The following is a 22,806-nucleotide window of genomic DNA, read 5'->3' on the forward strand; positions in this document are numbered from 1 at the left end:
AATTATTTTGAACTGTTGCTGTCTATGCAGACTGGGTATAAGATGTTAGAAAGCAACTTAATGGGTGTCATTCTGTCTTTATTAGTTAATTTGAGCTGCATGTAAAAACATGAATTATTGTCTAATATTGGCTAATTTTCACTGGAGTCCTCGACGTTGTGCAGTACTGTTCTTGGGCAAACCGTGGCCAATTTGTTTTGACAATAGGTTTCATGGTGAGAAAGTAATATTCACAGCATTTTGCTCATTGATCCCCATTGGTTTAGGTCATCTTGTATTTGTATTACCAAATGAGGTGCGAATTACCAGATAAATAATTAACCACTGATCAGCTGAGATCTCTTGTCAGGCTCACTAATGTACTCTAGCGAAGGAAATCTGTCATCCTCACCTGGTCTGGCCTACATGCAATTCCAGACCCAAAGCAATTTAAGTGGCCTAGCAAACCATTCTGTTGTACCAATTGCTACAAAGAAATGAAACTGAACGGACCACCTGGCATTGAACTAAGGACCAGAAAAACACAACAGCTGAAAAATCATCCTTGCTAATATCTATGGGCTACTGCCAAAATTGGGAGCTGTCTCTCAGACTAGTCAAGCAGCAGCCTGACATAGTCACACTCACGGAATCAAACCTTACCCAGGGATAGGACATTGCCTGTATGTCCTGGGCTGCCGGCAGGACAGACCCAACAGAGGTGGCAGCACAACGGGATACAGTTGGGAGGCAGTTGCACTGGGTGTCTTCAACATTAACTCTGGACACCATGAAGTCTCTTGGCTTCAGCTGAAACATGGACAAGGAAACCTCTTACTGGTTACCATGTACCATCCTCCCTTGGCTAATGAGTCAGTACTCCTCCATGTTTACCAATATTTGGAGGAAGCACTGAGGGTGGAATGGGCACAAATTGTCTTCTGGGTGGGGGATTTCAATATTCACCATCAAGAGTGGCTCGGCAGCAGGACTACTGATCGAGCTGGTTGGGTCCTAAAGGACATAGTTGCTCGACTGGGCCTGTGGCAGGTAGTGAGGGAACCAAGAAGATGATGGAAAAATATACTTGACCTCAGTCGTGAGTTCATGGAATGCCCTGCCAGTAGCAGTGGTGGACTCTCCCTCTTTAAGGGCATTTAAACGGGCATTGGATAGACATATGGAGGATAGTGGGCTAGTGTAGGTTAGGTGGGCTTGGATCGGCGCAACATCGAGGACCAAAGGGCCTGTACTGTGCTGTATTTTTTCTATGTTCCTTTTATCCTTACCAATCTGTCAGCTGTAGGTGCATCTCTGTGTCAATATTGGAATATTAAGAGCGATGACCGCACAATCCTTGTGGTGATAAAATCCCACCTTCACTTTGAGAATACCTTCTATCATGTGTGACACTATCACTGTACAAAATGGGACAAACCGCAAACAGATGCAGCAACTCAAGGCTGGGCATCCCTGTGGGTCCTTAACAGTTACAGAATTGTACTCCAGCACGATATGCAACCAAGTGGCCTACATATCCCTCACTCTATCATTTCCATCAAGCCAGAGGATCAACCCTGGTTCAGTGGACAGTGCAGAAGGGCACGCTAGAAGCAGCACCAGGCATAGTTGAAGATGAGGTGTCACCTTGGTGAAGCTCCCAACGGGACTAGTTGTGTGCCAAGCGGTATAAGCAGCAAGTGAGAGAGTTTTGAGAAGATTTGTAGCTCGGGTTGAGGTTCTGGATATAAGTTTGCTCGCTGAGCTGGAAGATTTGTTTTCAGAGATTTCGTCACCATACTAGGTAACATCATCAGTGAGCCTCAGGTGAAGCGCTGGTGGTATGGCCCACTTTTTATTTATGTTTAGGCTTTCTTGGCTTAATGACATCATTACATGGGGTGACGTGGTAAATGGGATCCATGTGTTTGTTGATAGAGTTCTGGATGGAATGCCATGTTTCCAGGAATTCTCGTGTACGTCTCTGTTTGGCTTGTCCTAGGATGGATGTATTGTCCCAGTAAAAATGGTGTCCTTCCTCATCTATATAGAACATAGAACATAGAAAAATACAGCGCAGTACAGGCCCTTCGGCCCTTGATGTTGCGCCGACTGAAGCCTACCTAACCTACACTAGCCCAATAACCTCCATATGCTTATCCACTGCCCGCTTGAATGACCATAAAGAGGGAGAGTCCACCACTGATACTGGCAGGGCATTCCATGAACTCTCAACCCGTTGAGTAAAGAATCTACACCTAACATCTGTCCTATACCAACCTCCCCTTAATTTAAAGCTGCGTCCCCTAGTAACAGCTGACTCCATACGCGGAAAAAGGTTCTCACTGTCAACCCTATCTAAACCCCTAATCATCTTGTACACCTCTATCAAATCGCCCCTAAACCTTCTTTTCTCCAATGAGAACAGCCCCAAGTGCCTCAGCCTCTCCTCATACGATCTTCCTACCATGCCAGGCAACATCCTGGTAAACTCCTTTTGCACCCGTTCCAGTGCCTCCACATCCTTCCTATAGTATGGTGACCAAAACTGCACACAATACTCCAGATAAGGCCGCACCAGAGTCTTCTACAACTGCAACATGACCTCAGGACTCTGGAACTCAATTCCTCTACCAATAAAGCCCAGTACGCCATATGCCTTCTTCACCGCACTATTTACCTGGGTGGCAACTTTCAGAGATCTGTGTACATGGACACCAAGATCCCTCTGCTCATCCACACTACCAAGTAGTCTACCATTAGCCCAGTAATCCATCTTCTTGTTACTCCTACCAAAGTGAATCACTTCACACTTAGCTACATTGAACTCCATTTGCCACCTTTCTGCCCAGCTCTGCAACTTATCTATATCCCGCTGTAACCTGCCACATCCTTCTTCGCTGTCCACCACTCCCCCGACTTTCGTATCATCCGCAAACTTGCTCACCCAGCCTTCAAGCCCCTCCTCCAGGTCATTTATAAAAATGACAAACAGCAATGGTCCCAAAACAGATCCTTGTGGAACACCGCTAGTAACTGCACTCCAAGATGAACCTTTACCATCAACTACTACCCTCTGTCTCCTTCCAGCCAGCCAATTCCTAATCCAAACCTCTAATGCACCCTCAATGCCATACCTCCGTAATTTTTGCAGTAGATGTAAGGATACTAGCAAGAGAGCGTCATGTCTTTTTGTGGCTAGTTGATGTTCATGTATTCTGGTGGCTAGTTTTCTGCCTGTTTGTCCAATGTGGCATTTGTTACAGTTCTTGCAAAGTATTTTGTAAATGACATTAGCTTTGCTTGTCTGTTTAGGGCCTTTTAAGTTCATTAGCTGCTGTTTTAGTGTATTGATGGATTGGTGGGTTACCATGACGCCAAGAGGTCTGAGTAGTCTGGCAGTCCTTTCCGATTGGCGACAAAATGTCTGAAAACAAACTTTCCAGCTCAGCGAGCAAACTTACATCCAGCAAATGATACAGCTAAGCGATCCCACAACCAACAAATCAGATCTAAGCTCTGTAGTCCTGCCACATCCAGTCAAGAATGGTGGTGCACAATTAAACAATTCACTGAAGGCGGAAGCTTCACAAATATCCCCATCCCTAATGAAGGAAAAGCCCAACGCATCAGTGCAAAAGGTGCGGCTGAAGCATTCACAGCAATCTTTAGCCAGAAGTGAATGATCCATCTTGGCATCATCCAGTTGTCCCAGCATTTCTGATAACAGTCTTTAGCCAATTTGATTGGCTTCATGTGATATCAAGAAACCGTTGGAGTCCCAGAATAGTGCCAAAACTGTGGTCCCTGATAACATTCTAGCAATTGTACTGAAGACTTGTGTGTCAGAACTTACCACTCCCCTAGTCAAGCTGGATCCAAATCCTAGAATTCCTTCCTCACTGCATTGTGGATCTACCTACAACATGTGGACGTCAAGATGCATTTAGGGATGAGGAATAAATAGTGGCTATTCACCCCATCCATCCCCCTCATGATTTTATAAACCCTTATAAGGTCACCCCTCAGCCTCCGACACTCCAGAGAAAACAGCCCCAGTCTATTCAGCCTCTCACTTGAGCTCAAAACCTCCAACCCTGGCAATTTTCTTGCAAATCTTTTCTGAACTGTTTCAAGTTTAACGTCTTTCCTATAGCGGAGACCAAAATTGAATGCAGTATTCCAAAAGTGGCCTAACCAATGTCCTGTACAGCCACAACATGACATCCCAACTCCTACATTCAATGCTCTGATCAATAATGGCAAACATACAACACACTGTCTTCACCAATCTGTCTGCCTGCGATTCAACCTTTAATGAACAATGAACCTGCACCCAAAGGTTTCTTTGTTCAGTAACACTTCTTAGGACCTTAACATTAAGTGTCTAAGTCCTGCCATGATTTGCTTTATCAAAATGCAACATCTCGCATTTATCTAATTTAAATTTCATCTGTGGTTCTTCTGCCAATCTGCTCAAGGTATTCTGAGATAACCTCCTTCACTGTCCACTACACCATCAATGTGTCATCTGCAAACTTACTAACCATTCCTCCTATATTCACATCCGAATCATTTGTATAATTGATAAAAAGTAGTGAACCCAGCACCGATCCTTGTGGCACAGCGCTGCTCACAGGCTTCCAGTCCGAAGAGCAACCTTCCAACACCACCCTCTGTCTCCTACCTTCAAGCCAATTTTGTATCCATGTGGCTAGCTCTTCCTGGAGTCCATGTGATTTAACCTTGTTAGCAGTCTTATCATGTGAAACATTGTCGAACGCTTAACTGAAGTACATATAGACAACGTCCACCACTCTGTTTTCATCAATCATTTCTTTTACTTCAAAAACTCAATCAAATTAATGAGACAAAATTTCCAATGCAGAAAGCCATGTTGACTATCCCTAAACAGTCTTTGCCTTCCCAAATACAGATAAATCCTGGTCCTCAGAATTCCCTTCAAGAATGTACCCACCACTGACCTCATGCTTGCCAGTCCAGAGTTCCCTGGCCTTTCCATACCACCTTTCTTAAATAATGACACCATGTTAGCCAACCTTCCAATACCTCACCCATGACTATTGATAGCAAGAGGCCCAGCAGGCACTTCCCTAGCTTCTCTCTCAGTTCTGAGATAGGCCTGATTATGTCCTAGAGATGTATCCACCTTCAGGCATTTAAGACATCCAGCACACTACCTCTGAAATATGGACACTGTTCAAAATATCACTACTTAAGTTCTCTAACTTCCATATCCTCCTCTACAGTAAATACTGACACGAAATACTTGTTCAGTATATCAGCCTCTCCTGTCGTTCCACTCATAGATGGCCTTTTCTCTCCTAGTTACTCTTTCATCCTTAATATGTTTCTAGAATCTCTTTGAATTCTCCTTAACCCTATTTGTGAAAACTATCTGATGTCCTCCTGACTTCCCTCTTGAGCATACTCCAACTGCCATTATACACCTGTAGGAATTCACTCGATCCCAGCTGTCTATACCTAACATATGCCTCCTTCTTTTGACCCCAGCTATTCACAATATATGTTAAGTTAGATGATGGAATTTCTCCAAGTATGCAGATGACGAATAGCTGAGTTGGGAAGGTATACTCCTGAGGACGATGCAGAGATGTTTCACTGTGATTTGGACAAGTTGAGTGAGTAGGGAAATGCATGGTAGATGAAGTAAAATGTGGATAAATGTGAGGTTATCCACTTCAGCAAAAACAGGAAGAGACATTATTTCTGAATGGTGCTAGTTTGGAAAAGAGGGAAGTACAACACGTCCTGGGTTGTCTTGTACATCAGTCATACAGTAATAGAGATGTACAGCACGGAAACACTCTCCAATCCAACCCGTCCGTGCTGACCAGATACCCCAACCCAATCTGGTCCCACTTGCCAGCACCCGGCGCATATATCTCCAAACCCTTCCTATTCATATACCCATCCAGATGCCTTTTAAACGTTGCAATTGTACCAGCCTCCACCACTTCCTCTGGCAACTCATTCCACACACATCCCACCCTCTGCGTGAAAATGTTGCCCCTTAGGTCTCTTTTATATCTTTTGCCTCTCATCCTAAACCTATGCCCTCTAGTTCTAGACTCCCCCACCCCAGGGAAAAGACTGTCTATTTATCCCATCCATGCCCCTCATGATTTTATAAGTTATTATGAGGTCACCCCTCAGTCTCCAACGCTCCAGGGAAAACAGCCCCAGCCTATTCAATCTCTCCCTGTAGCTCAGATCCTCCAACCCTGGCAGCATCCTTGTAAATCTCTTCTGAACCCTTTCAAGTTTCACAACATCTTTCTGATAGGAAGGAGACCAGAATTGCATGCAGTATTCCAAAAGTGGCCTAACCAATGTCCTGTACAGCCGCAACATGACCTCCTAAATCCTGTACTCAGTACTCTGACCAATAAAGGAAAGCATACCAAACACCGCCTTCACTATCCTATCTACCTGCGACTCTACTTTCAAGGAGCTATGAACCTGCACTCCAAGGTCTCTTTATTCAGCAACACTTCCTAGGACCTTAGCAGGACTTATATACTTAATGATAAGATTTGCTTTCCCAAAATGCAGCACTTTGAAGGTAGGCATGTGGGTGCAGCAGGCAGTGAAGGTGGCAAATTACATGTTAGCCTTCATAGTGAGAGGATTTGAGTATAGAGTAGGGCTATCTTGCTGCAATTACGCAAGGCTTTATCAAGATCACAACTATGCAGCTTTGATCTCCTTATCTGAGGAAGAATGTTCTGGCTGTGGAGCGCGTGCAGCAAAGATTTACCAGACTGATTCCTGGGATGACAGGACTGACGTAGGAAGAGAGACTGGATTGATTAGGATTTTATTCAGTGGTGTTTAGAAGAATATGGGTAGAATTTAGAGAGAAATCTATAAAATTCTAAACAGGACTCGTCAGGGTGAAGGCAGAAAGGAACTTCCCAATGACCATAAGTTCAGAACCAATTATCAGAATCTAAGGATATGGGAAAGGTTTTTAGAACTGAGCTGAATAGCTAAGCCCATGGAATTCTCCCCACAGAAAATGGTTGATACCAAGGTATTGTGTTTTCAAGATGGTTTGATATCATTCTTGGGATTAAAGAGATCAAAATATGGGAGAAAGCAGGAACAGGATACCGAGTTGGATGATCAGCCATGATCATATTGAATGGTGGTCAAGCTAAAAGGGCCAAATGGCCTATTGCTGTTCTGATTTTTTTGTTTTTGCATTTGTTGCAGAGATTAGCGAAATAGATGCAGGAAGGACATCTTCTCCAGGTTGAGGTGTCTAGAATCGAGCAACAATGTCTTAGAATAAGAGGCAGGCTGCTTAGGACTGAGATGACAAGAATCCTCTTTACTAAGAGAGTGATGAATCTTTGGAATTCTTTACCCGGGCAGCTGTGATAGCTCAGTCATTGAGTATATTTCAGTCGGAGGTGAACAGATTTTTAATATTATAAACATTGAATACAGGAGTAATGCAGGAAAACAGATTGAAGTTGATCAGCTGGGATTTCATTGAATGTAGAGTGGGACTAAAGGCCTAAATTTACTCCTCCTGTATTTTTCATTAGACCAAAGGCTGATATCCACTAAAAGGGTGTCAATTTAAGATTGAAATGCGGAGCATTTTCCTCTCTGAGGTTTAAGTCTTTGTGGAGACAGGGTTGTATATATTTAAGGCTGAGCTCGATAAGTTCTTGATCATTAGGGGAATCATGGGTTGCAGGGAAGGAGCAGGAAAGTGAATGTGAAGATCATTGGATCAACTATGATCCAGTTAAATGGCTTGAAGGGCTGATTGGCCTACTCCTGTTCATATGGTTTTATTGTAATCAAGCAATGAGCTGAATTTAAGGCAAGACTAGAGATAACCATTGGTATTCCTCCCCCTCTGTCTAGCAAATTGTAATCATTGCAGAAAAGATAGATCTAGGATCAACAGATCACAATAGACAAGTAGATTACATTACAGTGTGGAAACAGGCCCTTCGGCCCAACAAGTCCACACTGACCCGCCGAAGCGTAACCCACCCATACCCCTACATTTACCCCTTACCTAACACTATGGGCAATTTAGCATGGCCAATTCACCTAACCTGCACATCTTTGGACTGTGGGAGGAAACCGGAGCACCTGGAGGAAACCCACGCAGACACGGGGAGAACGTGCAAACTCCACACAGTCAGTCGCCTGAGGCGGGAATTGAACCCGGGTCTCTGGCGCTGTAATTAAAGGCCAGTTTAAATTGCTGGTTAGTCTCTACATATGGAGTGAGACACTGGGTAGGTTGGTACGGGCAAAATCCATGCATTCATTTAAAACAAAAATGTAAATTATGGCAAGACTATAGGTTATTTCTAAACAGCTTCCTTCATGTATATCTATCCTTACTAATGAATGACTGGTTGCCAGAAGTGGAATTGCTGTGCCCAGCCGTACTAATGATACTTGGAAACCCTGATCACCAGAAAACTGATCAAAAACAATTTTATAAAACTGGTTGTGTGATAAGGTGACATTACCCTCACTATTTGTATAATCTTCCCTTTCCTGCAGCTATGTGTAAAGGACAGTCGGTAATTGGCATCTGCAATTGAAAGAGATTTTTCATGCTTAAGAATTTCTTTCTAGTTTACTTGATGATTTTTCCAGAAATTGAGTTAATATTTTGCGAGTAAGAAACTGAGTTATTGTCACATGTCCAATGTATCTCACTTCCACTGAAACAAGTCTCTGTCTCCTTCCTCCTCAATGGATTTTCATTGCTGCTCAGTGATAAATGGCAGTAATGTATTTCTCCTGTCATTCTTTCATATTTGTGCCAATGGTCTCTAGTCTCGATTGTTCTGTTTCAAAGCATAGTTGATGTCTGTGTGCACAAAACCAAGGATGCTGAGCGTAAAGTCACTGTTATGTACTCTCATGCCTGTCTTCTTGAAGTCCTTATATAGAGATTAGAGATTGATTTTTGCAAATGAAGTTGGTTCAGCCAAATTAATGGAAGAGCTTTATCCCCTTGTCCAATGACTTTTTGACAAGACGGTTATTGTTTACTGTAGGTTTACTGCAGTATTGTTTACTGCAGAAAACTGTAGGTATAAAGGGGGTTTGTTATTGCACTGGTTGTATTCAGGTTATTGTGTAAATAGATTAAGATGCACAAATGTTCAAGGGTATTGGTTGTTGGGCTCTGCTCCTTTTCCAAAAGAAGTGGCAGCAATGCAGGAACTACCTTTACCTTTAAAGAAAGAGGAGAAACTAAAAACTTTGTACTTTAAAACTGTTTGAGTTCAGAAAACAATCTTGTATCTTAAAGCTCTTTCCAGGATGTGTTGTCCTCCTGTTGCAAACTCATTGCTGCAGATTCTGAGATTTCCTGATTTTTACAATTCAGTTCTGTTATTGAACTGTCTTCAAACCTGTTACAATTGTTCAAATATTAGCTAAAACTTGAATGAAGCTAACAAGTTCCGAAAAAACACCTTCGTTCATTTTTCTTCCTTATTGTGTTAATCATTTACTTTGTTCAGTTTAGTGATCTGTATTGGTGAAACATTGACCTGATTAATATAAGGAAGAGGCTCATTGCTCTCACAGACTCTGAGAGGGTGCAGGCATCACGGGAAGACAGTACAGAAGTGGAAGAGATGAAGACGGCAGAGAAAAATGGAGAAAATTAGGGAATAGACTAACTTCAAAGTCTGGTGACTTGTAAAGAATATTAAATGATTATCCATGAATTTAAGTCAGTAATTCAGTCTGAATTATTTGAAATTGGTGATCACAGTTCTGTCACTTGAAACCCTGGAGAGGATTGTAGTTCTATTGTTCATTAGTAGTAATCCTGTTTTAATATGCAAATTAGTTATGGAAGGATTCTGCAGTTTCAAGGAACGATAGCTTAGAATGGGGGATGTTGTCAGTGTAGAGGAAGTTAAAGCATAGGGAGGCATGTGGCCATGAATGTTTGAGAATTTTACATTGGTAGAATCATTGAGGGAAGTAAAAGTCACTGTAGAGCAAGGGTAATGGGTGTGGATATAGACACTGCTCAAGTTTAGGCCAGCTGGAGTTTAAAGGATGGAGAATTGGCTGGCATTGAATTGTGAAGATGAGGATACAGAAATTAAACTTTCCATAGGGGTCTAATAGTTCCATGTTGTTAATTTCAGCAATTGCATGGTACAGATATTTAAATTGATCAACATTTAAAGTGGAGAAATATATGGGAAAACTTGGGGAATGAGCTTAACTTTTGAATTGCAGGAACTTGAATACAGTGTTTTTTGAGCTGGTATGGACTGGAAACAGAATTCATTTTTACACCCTACTCCATCCAACCTTGGCCCAATCACTAGTATATAATTTCGCAATGTGTTGCTTTCCTCAATGTTAGACAGTGTACAATGGGGTTAAATAATGCAACTTGATTGAAGTGGGACTAATGGTTTTATTATGATGATGTAACCTTGTATCTTGTGGAAAGCACATAACTCTGATCTGTAGAATGCTTTCTTGCCTGGAATGTAAAATTCATAAATTAATATTCTGTAACTGCCTGGCCAACCATTAATTTTAGCCAAATGTAGCAGATTATTTTCATTTACTAACTATAATCTTCCATGATTCTGCTCACAGTTCAAAAATGACTATCGCTCCAAAAAAAAATCAAGCAATGTGAATTAGTATATTTTACATCTGTGTATCTCCACATGCTGGCTTTGCCCCTTCCCTTGTCAGGCTGACTCGTTGTAGTTATGTCAAGTAGGTAGTTGGCAGTGGAACACATTTTTAGTAGGAGTTTGCATTGTTGGAACTGCTACTGTTTCCAATCTGCATCAGTGGGCTGGTACCAGTCTGGATGTAAATTTGCAGGCAGTAACACTTTTTGAAGCATAATGAAGTCAGAAGTTGGCGGCTAAAAATTACAGCATGAATTGGACAAAATATTTAAGCAGTACTGCATAATACTGGCTGTTGAAATTCAGTACAGACTAGTGTACTGAAAATTGTAAGGGAAAATAGATGGCATACTTCTTTATGGATCTCTTGGTGATATTGGCAGAAAGTTCGGAGACTTGCCGAACTTAATGTGGAACCTGTTCAACAGTGCAAAGCAGCACTCAGCAAGTCAGTGAAGTGTTGACCACCATAAAACCAGAACAGTGTATTACAGGTCAGGGAAAGTTGTGATAGAACTGCTGACCAAAGACCAAACCCATCACGAGTCCCGGATTTGATTCTAGTTGCACCCACCTTCAGCATTGGACCTGGCTGAGAAAGAAGCCATTTCAGGCGTGTTGGTTGGAGACTAATCTGTGGAGGAGGGCAGATACTGCAGAGAGAGAAACAGACTTAATGTTTCGAGTTCAGTGACCTTCTTCAGGGCTGCATGGTGGCTTAGTGTTTAGCACTGCTGCCTCACAGCGCCAGGGACCCGGGTTCGATTCCAGCCTCGGGTGGAGTTTGCACATTCTCCCCGTGTCTGTGTAGGTTTCCTCTGGGTGCTCCTGTTTCCTCCCACAGTCCAAAGATGTGCAGGCCAGGTGAATTGGCCATGCTAAATTGCCCATTGTGTTAGGTGCATTAGTCAGAGGGAAATGGGTCTGGGTAGGTTACTCTTCAGAAGGTCGGTGTGGACTTGTTGGGCTGAAGTGCCTGTTTCCTGTACTGTAGGTAATCTAATCATATCTCTCCACAGATGCTGCCAGATCTGCTGAATTACTCCAACAATTTCTGTTGTTTCAGATTTCCATCTATAATTCTTTGTTTTACTTGGGACTTTGTTTCCTATATTAGATTATATTTTTAGATTACATTACAGTATGGAAACAGGTCCTTCGGCCCAACAAGTCCACACCGCCCCGCCGAAGCGCAACCCACCCATACCCCTACATTTACTCCTTACCTAACACTACGGGCAATTTAGCATGGCCAATTCACCTTTGGACTGTGGGAGGAAACCGGAGCACCCGGAGGAAACCCACGCAGACACGGGGAGAGCGTGCAAACTCCACACAGTCAGTCACCTGAGGCGGGAATTGAACCCAGGTCTCTGGCGCTGTGAGGCAGCAGTGCTAATCACTGTGCCACTGTGCCGCCCACGGTGGCCTCTGACATTGTTTCCAGTGAATATTTTGCAGATCTGGCCACAGCTACAAATTACTTAAATGTGTGAATTTAGTCAGGAATCTAGCAACTTTGAAGACAAGATGAAACTGCTAACAGTAAATGTTTGTAATACACTTAAACATGAACTGACTTTCTTTCTCCGCTAAATTAGACTCCTGCATGTGTCATCATATCCTCCTGACTGCTTTGGATATGGATAGACTTTATCTTCTATGCCTCAGTAAAAGAGCACCCTAAAGATCCATGGAAAGTCTTTACAGAACTGCTAACCTGAAAGAAAACAAATTAGTCAATCAGAGCATGGGGTTTGATGGATACATCTCTGGTCACACTACCTTTGAAGGGATAATGAACAGAACTATTGAAAGGCAGCCAATAGATGTAGTATATTTGACTTCCAAAATATAAGCCTTGAATATACTTAATAACATAACTCAGCTTCAACCGCCCTCTGTGGTAAAGAACTCCTCCGATTCACTGCCTTGTGAGAGAAGAAATTCCTCTTCATCTCTTAAATGTGCAACCCCTTTATTCTGAGATTGTGCCGTCTGGTCTCAGAAGCTCTCATGATGAAAGACAACTTCTCATCTACCATATCAAGAACTCTTAAGAATCCTGTACAGTCAGTCCTGATATAACATGATAGCTCTGTTCCCATGTATTCTCACATTGTAAGAAAATCAGGCAATAGTCACCCCATTTAAACTCATGAGGCTGGAATCGTCTTGTAGCCAATACAGGTAAGGAAAGTTTGTGTTCTGTAAATAACATTCTAAATTCCTCAATCGAGTTTAAGCCAATTTGCGTTGAAGAACTGCATATTATAGCAGAACTGAATGCAGTTTTCAATAATCTGGATTAGTGGTGCTGGAAGAACACAGCAGTTCAGGAATGCTGAAGGGCTTTTGTCCGAAACGTCGATTTCGCTGCTCCTTGGATGCTGCCTGAACTGCTGTGCTCTTCCAGCACCACTAATCCAGAATCTGGTTTCCGGCATCTGCAGTCATTGTTTTTACCTCGCAGCTTTCAATAAGGCTGCCCTTCATTTTTCTGTAGTCCAGTGAGTACAGTATTCAATCTATCCTCATAATACTCCGTATGTGGTATGAAAGATGTACAGGTTAGGTGAATTAGTCATGCTAAATGGCCCGATATTGTCCAGAGATTGCAGATTAAGTGGGTTATGGTTGGAGGCTGGTTCTAGGTGGGATGCTCTTTGGAGGGTCGGTGTGGACTCAATGGGCGAAATGACCTGCTTCCACCCTGTAGGGATTCAATGATAACCCTAGTGAACCTTTTTGGGCTGCTCCAGAGACAATTTGTCTTTCCTCAGCTGTGCTCTGACTAGTGCCTTGTGAGGGTTTATCGAAACCTCCCTACTTTTATACTTCCCTGTGAAATAATATATTATATGCTTAAGAAGGAATATAAGCCAGAACGCCAGGAACTTCCAGCTCTCAACGCGATGCACTAAACATGTGCTTGAAGTATATCAGAAGTGACAATTGGTGGGACTCTGCTTCATACCTTATTGGAGTGATGGTGACATCATCACCAGTCCCTTATAATGGGGCTAATGTCTTCCAGACCTCGTGAATAGTGGGTCCCCAGATGACAGAACTGGCCAATACTGGATCCACTCTGAGGGGTTTGGGCAGCTGTTGCACACTGATGGAGGGATGGAGGTTTCTCCAGCCAGGACTCTGTTCTCTTTCCTTCCACTTTCCTCTCCTCTGCAGCAGGGGTTCTGTGATCAATGTCTCCCTGTTAGTTTTTGGATGAGGCATTGTTCAGCTGCAGGTTCTTCCAACACTGTTCTAGTCGCAGTTGGACACATAGCGGTGAGGCTTTCTCTGCTGCATATTCAAAGGCAAGTGGGAGGACAAGTGAATAACCTCCATCAGTCTCGCCAATGACAATTACACCATGGGCTATGGGCATAGGCAATGCGTTCGCAGCGTGAATATTTAGCTCCCTCTTAACTCAATGTAAAGATGGCACCTGATCTCGAGGAGGACATTTTAATAACACACACGAAATATTTCATTGGAAATGGAACAAAATATTTTATTGGAATGAAGCACTTTCAACAACACAGTGCCTTCTCACTGCACTATAAGAATACCAGCTGCAATTGAACCTGGAAGACTTCAGAGAAGGTTTACTACATGTTTATCTGGAATGAGTAATTGCCTTATGACAGCCTGTGGAGGTTAGAAGAGTTGGAGGTGACTTCATTGAAACATATAAGATCTTAATGGGACTTGACAGGGTGGATGTGGAAAGGATGTTTCCTCTTTGGGGAGAGTCTAGAACCAAGGTCATAGTTCAAAAATAAGGTGGTGCCCATTTAAAACAGATGAGGAAACTTTTTTTTTCTCTGAGGGTTGAGTTTCTTGTAGTTCAAGACAAAAGATGGAAAATTATAGGCCAATTAGCCTAACCTCAGTTGTTGGTAAAATTCTAGAATCCATCATTAAGGATGAGGTTTCTAAATTCTTAGAAGAGCAGAGTCTGATTAGAACAAGTCAACATGGATTTAGTAAGGGGAGGTCATGCCTGACAAACCTGTTGGTATTCTTTGAAGAGGTGACAAGTAGGTTAGACCAGGGAAACCCAGTGGATGAGGTCTATCTAGACTTCCAAAAGGCCTTTGATAAGGTGCCACACAGGAGGCTGCTGAGCAAGGTGAGGGCCCATGGTGTTCGAGGTGAGCTACTGGGACAGATTGAGGATTGGCTGTCTGACAGAAGGCAGAGAGTTGGGATAAAAGGTTCTTTTTCAGAATGGCAGCCGGTGACGAGCAGTGTCCCGCAGGGTTCAGTGTTGGGGCCACAGCTGTTCGCATTATATATTAATGATCTGGATGAAGGGACTGGGGGCATTCTAGCGAAGTTTGCAGATGATACGAAGTTAGGTGGACAGGCAGGTAATACTGAGGAAGTGGGAAGGCTGCAGAAGGATCTAGACAGTTTGGGAGAGTGGTACAGGAAATGGCTGATGGAATTCAACATGAACAAATGCGAGGTCTTGCACTTTGGCAAAAAGAATAAAAGCACAGACTACTTTCTAAACAGTGAGACAATTCATAAAGCCAAAGTACAAAGGGATCTGGGAGTGCTAGTCGAGGATTCTCTAAAGGTCAACATGCAGGTTGAGTCTGTGATTAAGAAAGCGAATGCAATGTTGTCACTTCTCTCAAGAGGGTTGGAATATAAAAGCACCATTGTGCTACTGAGACTTTATAAAGCTCTGGTTAGGCCCCATTTGGAGTACTGTGTCCAGTTTTGGTCCCCACACCTCAGGAGGGACATACTGGCACTGGAACATGTCCAGCGGAGATTCACACGGATGATCCCTGGAATGGTCGGTCTAACATATGAGGAACGGCTGAGGATCCTGGGATTGTATTCATTGGAGTTTAGAAGATTAAGGGGAGACTTAATAGAGACATACAAGATAATACATGGCTTGGAAAGGGTGGATGCTAGGAAATTGTTTCCATTGGGTGAGGAGACTAGGACCCGTGGACACAGCCCTAGAATTAGAGGGGGTAAATTCAGAACAGAAATGCGGAGACATTTCTTCAGCCAGAGTGTGGTGGGCCTATGGAATTCATTGCCACAGAGTGCAGTGGAGGCTGGGACGCTAAATGTCTTCAAGGCAGAAATTGATAGATTCTTGTTGTCTCGAGGAATTAAGGGCAACGTGGAGAATGCGGGTAAGTGGAGTTGAAATGCCCATCAGCCATGATTGAATGGCGGAGTGGACTCGATGGGCCGAATGGCCTTACTTCCACTCCTATGTCTTATGGTCTAGGATACCAGTGAAGCCACACGTCGTGACTGATTATAACATCCCTCAACTCTGAGTTCCATGAGGGAACTTCTGGCAGATATTGCCTTATTTTAATACTGTACTTGTGAAGCTGCTACAGATGTATGTTATTTGGAGTATTGTTTCAAATCTGTTCCATTGACTCGTGAAGGAACTGATTACACATTTTTTAAACTTGAAAATGTGGAAAATTACCTACAACTGATCTTCCGTTTAAATCAAAAAGGTAATGCTTCAAATGTAAAGATGTATATAATTAACAGCTTTTGGAGCATTTAGGGAAAGTCCTATCCAAACTAAGGGAAAGGCTGTGCATGGTAAAGAAGTGTAATGAGCATTTCTTTATTCATTCCACTCTGTTCATGTTCAGTAACACAGCATTTTAAAGAAATGTTGATTTGCTACAAACCACGCAAAATGCTGCTGGATTTCCTTTCTTTTTTAAACTTTATGTGCAGTGTTGCACTGCAGTGAATGGAGGGCCATGCACAGTTTGATCTTGCTGCATGCTGGCCCCCCCATGCTTTCTGCATATTGTATGAGCATCAGAGGTTGACCTGATCTCTCACTCTGTAAAAAGGCAACCTTAACCAATGATCTCAACATTAAAATTAACCAATTCACAATTCAAATTTTCAAAGTTAATATGGTCCTGGCAATCTTAATGAATTTCCTTCTAGTTTATTAAGTAAAACAAAACAATTGCAAAGATTACTTCTTGAGTAAACAACTAATCTGCTGGCTCTGTGAAAGTCCACTTTGAAATAGGCTTGTGTCACTGGAATAGGACGTTTCTGTTTTGTTTTATCTCTTCTGCTGTATCTTGGTTTCTCCTTGAACAGAGGAACTAAGATGAGGATTGTGCATTGTGCATGTTTTTTTTCCCTCGTCTGGAACATTCTCAGTGCCTTATGTAATGGTGCTGATTTAATTCCTGTTTATCACTGATTTGTTTGCGAGATATAAGAAGTTCCTGTTTGAGGCAAATCTGAAAGGCTTTCTCTGTTGTCTGATTTCTCTCTTGCAGCTGTCGGGTTTACTTTTGACCATTTATTCTGCTTTTTTAAAGAGATTAAAGCTTTATTCTTTGAGACCATAAGCAATTGGAGCAGGAGTAGGCTGATCGGCCCTTTACTCCATATTATAGTGGGATCATGGCTGATCTGACAGTCTGCATGTTTGCTTTCCTGACATTTCCATATTACCGTTGGTCCTCCTGATCAAGAATCTATCTAACCTGATGATAAATAACTTGATTAGATTACTTAGTGAGGAAACAGGTCCTTCGGCCCAACAAGTCCACACTGACCCTCCGAAGCGTAACCCATCCATACCCCTACATTTACCCCTTCACCAAACACTACGGGCAATTTAGCACGGCCAATTCACCTAACCTGCACATCTTTGTGACTGTGGGAGGAAACCCGAGCACCTGGAGGAAACCCACGCAGACACGGGGAGAACATGCAAATTCCACACAGTCACCTGAGGCGGGAATTGAACCCAGGTCACTGGCATTGCGAGGCAGCAGTGCTAACCACTGTACCACCGTGCTACCCTTTTAAAGGTCACAACCTTGCCTTCTCTGAGGATTGAACTCAGGGCCTTCAGATTATGAGACTGACGCGTTGCCGACTGCACTAAGAAGGCCAGCCGGCAGCTGCTTCATTCATTCATTGAATGAGGGTGTCTCTGGCTAGGCCAGCATTTATTGCCCATCCCAACTTGTCCAGAGGGCAGTCAAGATTCATCCACATTGCTGTGGGTCTGGAGTCAATGTAGGCCAGACCAGGTAAAGGTGGCAGATTCTCTTCGTAAAGAACATTAGTGAAATAGATAGGTTTTTCCAGCAATCAGTGATGGTTTTGTGGTCTTCATTAGACTCTTAATTCCATATCAATGACATTTTTATTAATTTCTTTTAGGGGAAATGACAGACTAGTGGTATAATCACTGGACTGTTAACCCTATTCCTGAAGAAGGGCTTATGCCCGAAACGTCGATTCTCCTGTTCCTTGGATGCTGCCTGACCTGCTGTGCTTTTCCAGCAACACATTTTCAGCTGTTAATCCAGAGACCCTGGTAATGTTCTGGGGAGCCAGGTTCGAATCCTGCCATGGCAGATGGTCAGATTAAAATTCAATGAAAATCTGGAATTAAGAGTCTAATGATGATCATGAATTCATTGCTCATTGTCAGGGAAAAAAAAGCGTTTGTTTCACTACTGTCCTTTAGGAAATGAATAGAACATAGAACAATCTGCTATCCATACCTGGTCTGGCCCACATATGACTCCAGACCCATAGCAATGTGGTTGACTCTTTACTGCTATCTGGGAAATTAGGAATGGGCAATAAATACTGGTCCAGCCATCAATGCCCTCATCCCATGAATGACTGAAACAACATAAAATCTGAACCTGGGCCCCTAGAACCTGGGTCTCTTCATTAATCATCTAGCAATTGTTTTATCGGTCACAGTATTGGAGTTGGAAGGTCATGTTGCGGCTGTACGTTAGTTAGGTCACTTTTGGATACAATTCCGGTCTCCTTCCTATCGGAAGGATGTTGCAAAACTTGAAACAGTTGATAAAAGATTTAGAAGGATATTGCCATGGTTGGAGGATTTGAGCTGTAGGGAGAGGCTGGGGCTGTTTTCCCTGGAGCGTTGTAGGCTGAGGGGTGACCTTTATAGAGGTTTATAAAATCTTGAGGGGCATGGATAGGGTAAATAGACAAGGTCTTTTCCCTGGGGTGGGGATGTCCAGAACTAAAGGGCATAGTTTTAGGGTGAGAGCGGAAAGATGTAAAAAAGACCTAAGGGGCAACGTTTTCATGCAGAGGAGATGCGTGTTTGGAGTGAGCTGCCAGAGGAAGTGGTGGAGGCTGGTACAATTACAACATTTAAAAGGCATCTGGATGGATATAAGAACAGGAAGGGTTTGGAGGGATATGGGCCGGGTGCTGGCAGGTGGGACTAGATTGGGTTGGGATATCTGGTCGGCATGGACAGGTTGGACCAAAGGGTCTGTTTCCATGCTGTACATCTCTATGACTCTATAATAGCATTTTACACTCAACCCCCAGTGTTATTGCTTAATTAGTAGTGAGCAGGCAACAGGAGAAGGGATCTTGGCTGATAGATTTGATAAAGACAGACTAGAATTTCTATAGCTACATGCACATTCTCACGAAGGCACAGTAATCTTTACAACTAATAAAATGTAGCTTGTTTTGTAATGTAGGAAATACTTCATAGAAAAATGTTTGTAGTTCTCTCCCCTGTTTAAAGGTAATGATGAAATAGATTGCTTTGCTTTTCACAGGAAAGTTAGAAATTGTAACTTTTGAGCTTTACTTAAGGTTCCACATGCACCTGTTGTGCAGCAACAAAGTTCAATGTTGCAAGAGGCTCTTGCAACAATCTGAGGAGGTGCCCCTTATTTCTCGCTTGACTTCCGCATATGTTCCACTGATGTATCAAGTTATTGGAGGCAGTTGACTCATCTCAATGCTTTCATCTGAGTCAGTAACTCATGGGTTCAAATCTCACTTAGAACACTGTGTGTAATCCAGGTTGCTACTTCAGTGCAGTACTATGGGAATTTCTACCACTCTAACGAAAAACAATGTCTTGTTGCAGCAGGGGGTTGAATGAACTCATTGAAGAGGCTTTAAACATTAATTGTAGAATTGATAGAAGCTGTTTTGCCTAGTGGGGCAGTCCATCTTGAGAGAACATACAATTATCATTAGGCTGTTCCAGAGTAAAATCAGGAATTGCTTTATATAAGGTACAGCGGAAATTGGGAAACAGGTTTTTTTCTCTTTCTATGCCCACCCTCAACGCAAACTGCTACGTGTTAGAGGTTTCAAAACTGAGACTTTTTTTCTTTCTATTTGCATAAGGGGTGTGGAACAAAGATGGATAAGTGGATTGAAGCATCATTCGACCTGTTCTGTTCAAATGGTAGTGAAATGAGTTGTAGTGAGTGGTCTGTGTGTTCTTAATACTGCTCAGGTGCCATCTATCTTTCTCTCTCAATCTCTTCCCCATCAATTCTAATAATTGCTATTCATTCTCCATAGATTCTCCAGTTTTGATTGTATTTTGGGCATGGTTATAACTTGAGTCCCTTCCTGTCTGTTTTACAAAATACATCAAGTACAGAGTTTAATTCACACTTCATAAAGCATCAAAAAGCAGTGTTTAGAGTTAGCTTGCTTCCAGTGTTTTGACAACAGTGCAGTGACCCTGTTCTAACCCACAAGGTCTAAGTTATGTTGATGACTTTATTTATTCATCATGATGTCATTTCTGAGTAAAGTTAATTAAATAAATATCCAACTCTGTGACTACGGCTAACTGTGCTGGGAGTCATGTGATGAAGTAATGTACTCTTCATGTTTCTGTCCTTGGAGTCAATTGCTTGTTGTTTCTCCTGATCTGCAAGGTTGGTTTATCAATTTAAGAAACATAATATTGTTTAGAAATAATTTCAGCTGGCTCAGAGTGAATGACTGGAAGCTGTGCTTGTGCCCTCTCTGTAATACTTTGTTAATTTAACTTGGTGAATGTTGTGTGGTTCACTTTCTAACATTCTAGCCTCTGAAGGTTGTGCATTCAACAAGAACCATTCTGAAATAAATTTACCCAGAGCAGGAAGAAACCTGCTCACCCTTAAAGGCAAGGAAATAACTTGCTATCCAGTTGTATCAGAGGGTTCAAACAGGAGAAGGTATTATTCAGCAATAATTCTCTTCATTAATTGGTGGGTAAAGTAAGGATGCATATTTTTGAGCTCTGGGGAACTCCATTCTCACTGTAGTGTATTACGCCTTATCCTTTGGAGAGATTATTCTATTTGTCTGGTATGGAATGTTGGCTGTGTACTGTTGTGAAATGCTATCACTAGTATTTGGAGATTGCTTCGCTTTGATGCGGTAACTCTGGAACTGTGTTTACTTTGGATGGGAGCAGGGCTGATGCCTGCAAATCTCGCAGGGCTTCCAAAAGTGCGCCTAAGCTGTTTAACATACAGCATGTATGCTTTCCACAAATAATTGGCTAAAAGGGATTTCTAGAGGGAAGTACCGCCCACGTGAGTGGGAAATACTGGAAATGTAATGCATCATGGGAGGTTTTTCTAAATTCAGTAATCTAGTTAAAAGGTTAACAAGGTAGCTGACTCAGCTGACTAAGGAACAGTCAACAGTCAATTACCTGAAGCCTAAATAGTGCCTCAATATTATTAATTACTATTGAAGTTTAACAAGTGTGAGTAATTTCAGCTCTGTTTAAAAAAGACAATGTGAAAAGCACATGATCAGTATGCTTCCTCGAACAGTTGGGAGCAGATGCAGCTTGAGTGGGAGAGTGATACTGGATATTTAATGCTTCGTGGGAGTTCAGTCCATAGGCGAAGAGGTGCTTTTTGTTTTATTTTATTTGTACAGTCCATACAGAGTTTGTAGTATATAAGGCTCTTCAGCTTCAACTGAGCAGACAGAGGGTTGTGAATCTGTGGAATTCCCTGCCCAGTGAAATAGTAGAGTCCTCATTGAATGTTTTTAAAGGTAAGATGATTTTTTGACCAAAGAAGGAATTAAGGGTTGTGGTGAGAGGGTGGGTTAGTGGAGCTGAGTCCATGAAAAGCTCATTTATGATCTTATTGAATGGTAGAGCAGGCTCGAGAGGCCAGACGCCTACTCCTCCTAGTTCGTATGTTCTTATGACTGCCAGAAGGAATTAACTGAGAAACAACAGGAATAAGTGAAAATCAGGGCCAATATAATGGAATATGATAGCAAAGTAGTAGAAGTGACGCCAGTTAATGTATTCTTGTATAACCATAACCTTTTCTAGAAAAGAAGATTTACTAAAGGGTTTAACAGAAGTCATGACAGCAGAGTTCTCACCCATGATTTGCTTCTCCTGTGCTATGTGGCAAATCATTAAAGTTTCATTGGTCACAAACAAAAACAAAAATTGCTGGAAAAATGTCTTGCAGCACGTGAGGAGAGAAATCACAGTTAATGTTTTGGGTGCAGTGACCATTCTTCAGAATTCTTCAGTTCAGAAAGTTTCAGTTGTTCCTGGTGACCAAGTACAGGAAGTATGTCCAACTGTAGCTCATATCTAACCACGGTTTTGAGCTGGAGCTGTTAGTGAATTCACTGTGGAGCATCCGTAGAGCTGAGCAAGTTGTGTATAGTGCATTCAATAAGTTGGTCACACATGGACAGAGTAAGCAAGTAGAAAGGAATGGGTGACCACCAGACAGAGTGGAGGAAGGCACAGAGTAGCTGTCCCCCTTTCCAACAGATATACTGTTTTGGGTACTGTTGGGGGGGCTGACTGTATAGGGGAAAGCAGAGGCAGCTAACTTTGCGTACCATGGGTGGGTCTGCTGTACAAAAGAGAAGGAACAAGAATGCCAGGCCAATAGTGATGAAGAGTAAATTGTAAGAGGAGCAGATAGGCATTTTGCAGCTGCCAACTGGACTCCAGAAGAGTGTGTTGCCTCCCTGGTGTCTGGGTCAGGGCTGTCACTGATGCACGGCATTCTGAAGGGGGAGGGAGGGCAAGCAGACAGAGAGCATGGTGTGTTTTTTGCATTCATTACTGGAATATGGGTGCCACAGGCTTGGCCACCAATTATTACCCATCCCTAATTACCAGAAGGCAATTATATTGCTGTGGAAATGGAGGCACATATAGGCCAGACCAGGCAAGTATGGGAGTTTGCTTCCCTAAAGGACTTCAGTGAACCAGATGGGTTTTTTCCGACAATTGACAGTGGATTCATGGTTGTTATTACACCTTTTATAG

At 42.5% G+C, this 22,806-nt stretch overlaps 1 protein-coding gene and 1 non-coding gene across 8 annotated transcripts in view; one reads left to right on the forward strand and one right to left on the reverse strand.

Annotated features, from left to right (window-relative positions):
- map7d3 (MAP7 domain containing 3) overlaps positions 1–22,806 on the forward strand; it is a 123,296-nt gene that overhangs the window by 14,478 nt on the left and 86,012 nt on the right. The window lies entirely within an intron of this gene.
- trnam-cau (transfer RNA methionine (anticodon CAU)) lies at positions 17,553–17,625 on the reverse strand. The gene has a single exon. It is a non-coding gene; the product is annotated as a tRNA-Met (tRNA).

This window comes from Chiloscyllium punctatum, chromosome 25 (genome assembly GCF_047496795.1).
Source record: "Chiloscyllium punctatum isolate Juve2018m chromosome 25, sChiPun1.3, whole genome shotgun sequence".
Classification (NCBI taxonomy): domain Eukaryota; kingdom Metazoa; phylum Chordata; class Chondrichthyes; order Orectolobiformes; family Hemiscylliidae; genus Chiloscyllium; species Chiloscyllium punctatum.